Here is a 7,047-nt window from a genome sequence, read left to right as displayed (position 1 = left end):
AATATAGAAAGATGTACATCCAAGAAAGTCATCAGTGACGACAAGTAGGATAGAAAAACCTGAGAAATGGTTGTTGTCCTTTCACCCTCCTGCATGTTCAGGGCCCGATCACACAAAATCTTTTTCACTCCATCTTTCCACCTCCAATTTGGTCTCCCTCTTCTCCTCGTTCCCTCCACCTCCGACACATATATCCTCTTGGTCAATCTTTCCTCACTCATTCTCTCCATGTGCCCAAACCACTTCAAAACACCCTCTTCTGCTCTCTCAACCACGCTCTTTTTATTTCCACACATCTCTCTTACCCTTACGTTACTCACTCGATCAAACCACCTCACACCACACATTGTCCTCAAACATCTCATTTCCAGCACATCCATCCTCCTGCGCACAACTCTATCCATAGCCCACGCCCCGCAACCACACAACATTGTTGGAACCACCACTCCTTCAAACACACCCACTTCTGCTTTCCGAGATAATGTTCTCGACTTCCACACATTCTTCAAGGCTCCCAGAATTTTCGCCCCCTCCCCCACCCCATGATCCACCTCCGCTTCCATGATTCCATCCGCTGCCAGATCCACTTCCAGATATCTAATACACTCCACCTCCTCCAGCTTTTCTCCATTAAACTCACCTCCCAATTGACTTGACCCTCAACCCCACTGTACCCAACAACCTTGCTCTTATTCACATCCACTCCCAACTTTCTTCTTTCACACACTTTACCAAACTCAGTCACCAGCTTCTGCAGCCTCTCACATGAATCAGCCACCAGCGCTGTATCATCAGCGAACAACACACACACACACACACACATATATATATATATATATATATATATATATATATATATATATATATATATATATATATATATATATATATATATGTATATATATATATTTATTTATATTTATTATACTTTGTCGCTGACTCCCGCGTTTGCGAGGAAGCGCAAGGAAACAGACGAAAGAAATGGCCCAACCCCCCCCCCCATACACATGTATATACATACGTCCACACACGCAAATATACATACCTACACAGCTTTCCATGGTTTACCCCAGACGCTTCACATGCCTTGATTCAATCCACTGCCAGCACGTCAACCCCGGTATACCACATCGCTCCAATTCACTCTATTCCTTGCCCTCCTTTCACCCTCCTGCATGTTCAGGCCCCGATCACACAAAATCTTTTTCACTCCATCTTTCCACCTCCAATTTGGTCTCCCTCTTCTCCTTGTTCCCTCCACCTCCGACACATATATCCTCTTGGTCAATCTTTCCTCACTCATCCTCTCCATGTGCCCAAACCACTTCAAAACACCCTCTTCTGCTCTCTCAACCAAGCTCTTTTTATTTCCACACATCTCTCTTACCCTTACGTTACTCACTCGATCAAACCACCTCACACCACACATTGTCCTCAAACATCTCATTTCCAGCACATCCATCCTCCTGCGCACAACTCTATCCATAGCCCACGCCTCGCAACCATACAACATTGTTGGAACCACTATTCCTTCAAACATACCCATTTTTGCTTTCCGAGATAATATTCTCGACTTCCACACGTTCTTCAAGGCCCCCAGGATTTTCGCCCCCTCCCCCACCCTATGATCCACTTCCGCTTCCATGGTTCCATCCGCTGCCAGATCCACTCCCAGATATCTAAAACACTTCACTTCCTCCAGTTTTTCTCCATACAAACTCACCTCCCAATTGACTTGACCCTCAACCCTACTGTACCTAATAACCTTGCTCTTATTCACATTTACTCTTAACTTTCTTCTTCCACACACTTTACCAAACTCAGTCACCAGCTTCTGCAGTTTCTCACATGAATCAGCCACCAGCGCTGTATCATCAGCGAACAACAACTGACTCACTTCCCAAGCTCTCTCATCCCCAACAGACTTCATACTTGCCCCTCTTTCCAAAACTCTTGCATTTACCTCCCTAACAACCCCATCCATAAACAAATTAAACAACCATGGAGACATCACACACCCCTGCCGCAAACCTACATTCACTGAGAACCAATCACTTTCCTCTCTTCCTACACGTACACATGCCTTACATCCTCGATAAAAACTTTTCACTGCTTCTAACAACTTGCCTCCCACACCATATATTCTTAATACCTTCCACAGAGCATCTCTATCAACTCTATCATATGCCTTCTCCAGATCCATAAATGCTACATACAAATCCATTTGCTTTTCTAAGTATTTCTCACATACATTCTTCAAAGCAAACACCTGATCCACACATCCTCTACCACTTCTGAAACCACACTGCTCTTCCCCAATCTGATGCTCTGTACATGCCTTCACCCTCTCAATCAATACCCTCCCATATAATTTACCAGGAATACTCAACAAACTTATACCTCTGTAATTTGAGCACTCACTCTTATCCCCTTTGCCTTTGTACAATGGCACTATGCACGCATTCCGCCAATCCTCAGGCACCTCACCATGAGTCATACATACATTAAATAACCTTACCAACCAGTCAACAATACAGTCACCCCCTTTTTTAATAAATACATATATATATATATATATATATATATATATATATATATATATATATATATATATATATATATATATATATATATATATATATATATATATATCTTTCCCTGGGGATAGGGGAGAAAGAATACTTCCCACGTATTCCCTGCGTGTCGTAGAAGACGACTAAAAGGGGAGGGAGCGGGGGGCTGGAAATCCTCCCCTCTCGTTTTTTTTTAATTTTCCAAAAGAAGGAGCAGAGGGTTGGGCCAGGTGAGGGTATTCCCTCAAAGGCCCAGTCCTCTGTTCTTAACGCTACCTCGCTAATGCGGGAAATGGCGAATAGTTTGAAAGAAAAGAAAAAGAAAAATATATATATATATATATATAAATATATATATATATATATATATATATATATATATATATATATATATATATATATATATATATATTTTATTTTTTTTTTTTATTATACTTTGTCGCTGTCTCCCGCGTTTGCGAGGTAGCGCAAGGAAACAGACGAAAGAAATGGCCCAACCCCCCCCCCCCCATACACATGTATATACATACGTCCACACACGCAAATATACATACCTACACAGCTTTCCATGGTTTACCCCAGACGCTTCACATGCCTTGATTCAATCCACTGACAGCACGTCAACCCCGGTATACCACATCGCTCCAATTCACTCTATTCCTTGCCCTCCTTTCACCCTCCTGCATGTTCAGGCCCCGATCACACAAAATCTTTTTCACTCCATCTTTCCACCTCCAATTTGGTCTCCCTCTTCTCCTCGTTCCCTCCACCTCCGACACATATATCCTCTTGGTCAATCTTTCCTCACTCATTCTCTCCATGTGCCCAAGCCACTTCAAAACACCCTCTTCTGCTCTCTCAACCACGCTCTTTTTATTTCCACACATCTCTCTTACCCTTACGTTACTCACTCGATCAAACCACCTCACACCACACATTGTCCTCAAACATCTCATTTCCAGCACATCCATCCTCCCACAACTCTATCCATAGCCCACGCCTCGCAACCATACAACATTGTTGGAACCACTATTCCTTCAAACATACCCATTTTTGCTTTCCGAGATAATGTTCTCGACTTCCACACATTCTTCAAGGCCCCCAGAATTTTCGCCCCCTCCCCCACCCGATGATCCACTTCCGCTTCCATGGTTCCATCCGCTGCCAGATCCACTCCCAGATATCTAAAACACTTCACTTCCTCCAGTTTTTCTCCATTCAAACTCACCTCCCAATTGTCTTGACCCTCAACCCTACTGTACCTAATAACCTTGCTCTTATTCATATTTACTCTTAACTTTCTTCTTTCACACACTTTACCAAACTCAGTCACCAGCTTCTGCAGTTTCTCACATGAATCAGCCACCAGCGCTGTATCATCAGCGAACAACAACTGACTCACTTCCCCGGTATATATATATATATATATATATATATATATATATATATATATATATATCGTCACCTTGGCTATATTGGCAAGGTGATCTTTCTATAGTTGCTATATTCTTATTTTTGTATATTTTATTTTGCATATTTTATTTAAGCGATGCATTATCATGATAACTATACTAATTAAGCTGACAACATATTGTCATGGTGACTATTTTATCATGGTGACTATTTTGTCATGGTGACTGTATTCTATCGTGATGGTTATAATGTCATGGTGACTGTATTTTATCATGATGGTTATAATGTCATGGTGACTGTATTTTATCACGATGGTTATAATGTCATGGTGACTGTATTTTATCATGATGGTTATAATGTCATGGTGACTGTATTTTATCGTGATGGTTATAATGTCATGGTGACTGTATTTTCATGGTAGCCTTTTTAATGGTGTTGATTTTGCCCTCAAGGATATATCATTATAGAAACGAAATTTTCATTTTGAATAAATTATCAGGTGACTACATTGTCATGTTATGCAATAATGTTATGGTTTCAGTACTGTCATGGTGAATGTATCATTATGGTGGGTACATTGCAATGGAAGCCATAGTAGCAGGGTGGCTACATTACAATGGAAGCCATAGTGGCAGGGTGGCTACATTACAATGGAAGCCATAGTGGCAGGGTGGCTACATTACAATGGAAGCCATAGTGGCAGGGTGGCTACATTACAATGGAAGCCATAGTGGCAGGGTGGCTACATTACAATGGAAGCCATAGTGGCAGGGTGGTTGCATTACAATGGAAGCCATAGTGGCAGGGTGGCTACATTACAATGGAAGCCATAGTGGCAGGGTGGCTACATTACAATGGAAGCCATAGTGGCAGGGTGGTTGCATTACAATGGAAGCCATAGTGGCAGGGTGGTTGCATTACAATGGAAGCCATAGTAGCAGGGTGGCTACATTACAATGGAAGCCATAGTGGCAGGGTGGCTACATTACAATGGAAGCCATAGTGGCAGGGTGGCTACATTACAATGGAAGCCATAGTGGCAGGGTGGTTGCATTACAATGGAAGCCATAGTGGCAGGGTGGTTACATTACAATGGAAGCCATAGTGGCAGGGTGGCTACATTACAATGGAAGCCATAGTGGCAGGGTGGCTACATTACAATGGAAGCCATAGTGGCAGGGTGGCTACATTACAATGGAAGCCATAGTGGCAGGGTGGCTACATTACAATGGAAGCCATAGTGGCAGGGTGGTTGCATTACAATGGAAGCCATAGTGGCAGGGTGGCTACATTACAATGGAAGCCATAGTGGCAGGGTGGCTACATTACAATGGAAGCCATAGTGGCAGGGTGGCTACATTACAATGGAAGCCATAGTGGCAGGATGGCTATATTTTCATGGTGGGATCATTCTTTTACTCTTTTGTGAAGATTGCTTTATTGTCATTGTAGCTATAGTGTCATGTTGAATATATTTTCATAGTGGCAGTATTGTCATTATGAAAACATCGTCATGATGGCTATCATATCATTGCATTACTATGATGTATATAATATCACCAGGCTATATTGGCACAGTAATCTTTTTTATAGTTGATATATTGTCATTTATTCAATCATGCATATTTTGTCATAAGCAATACATTATCCCGTAACTATATTATCAAGGTAACAATATCGTCATTTTGGCTATATTGTCATTATGAGTATAATTTTATAGTAGTTATATTACCAAGATTATTATATTTTCATGATGAATATATTGTTATGGATTCAGTACTGTCATGGTGAATGTATTATCATGGTGGCTATATTACAATGGAACCCATAGTGGGAAGGTGACTACATTTTTATGGTGGGTATCATTTTGTCATGACGATTATGTTGCATTTGTCACTATATTTTCATGGTGACTCTGTTGCTGTGATGTTTATATTGTTATTTAATTTGTTGAATTGATTACAATATTTTCATAGACTATGTATGGTCGTATGGTCTATTTTGTCCTGGTGGTTGTATTGTCATCTTGATTGTATGATCCTGGTGGCTATATTACCGTTAAGATTATATCATTATGGCAACTATATTGACCTGGTGGCTATATTGTTATGTGACTATATTGTCATGGTGGCTATTTGTCATTTTGTTATATTAAAAGAAGGTGACTGTTTTTTCATGTTGGCTATATTGTCAAGGTCGGTATATTGACATGGTAGCTATATCGTTGTTGTGGTAATTTCTCATTCTGGTGGTATATTGCCATGATAGCTACACGAACATGTTGGGATACTTGCATGGTGATATATTGTCTTTGTTGCTAAACTGCTATTGTAGATATTTTGTCGTGAGAATATATAATCAAAATAGCTATATTGTCAAAGTGACTATATTTTCTTGGTAGCTACAGTTTTTTGTGACTATATTGGCATGGTAGCTATCTTCTTATCTTAAATATAATGCCATCATATCTAAAGTATCGTGTTTGCTATATCAACATGGTGGCAATATTGCTATAGTGAATTTTGTCGTAGGGGATATTTTTTGTTGTTAGCGACATCTTTATTGTTATTATAAGATCATGATAGCAATATATTTATGGTGGGTTATTTGGTAGTGTGAGTATAACTGTATAGATATCGTGTCTTGTCAATTATATTGTCAAGGTCTTCATAATGTAATGGTGTTTATCTCAACTTGGTGACCATATTATCATGGTGGGTATATGGTTATGGTAACTATATTGTAATAGCGATTGTATTTCATTGTAATAATTTTGTCTTGGTGAGTACATATTCATGGGAGCTATATTGTTATGGGAGATACATTTATATGGTTCGTATATAGTTATTTTGGCTATAATGTCGGAGTGACTATATTGTAGTGATGAATCCTGTCTTGGTCGCTCTTTTGTCATTGAGACTATTTTGTCCTGAACGGGATATGTTTTTTAAAATCCAAAAGCGATTATTTTGTCACAGTGGCTATATTGCAATAGTGAATAAAATTTCATGGTGTTTATTGTTGTTTTGACTATATTGCCATATATATCATATGATCTATA

This window comes from Panulirus ornatus, chromosome 58 (assembly GCF_036320965.1).
Source record: "Panulirus ornatus isolate Po-2019 chromosome 58, ASM3632096v1, whole genome shotgun sequence".
Taxonomy (NCBI): Eukaryota; Metazoa; Arthropoda; class Malacostraca; order Decapoda; family Palinuridae; genus Panulirus; species Panulirus ornatus.
Note: the sequence above shows the minus strand (reverse complement) of the source record.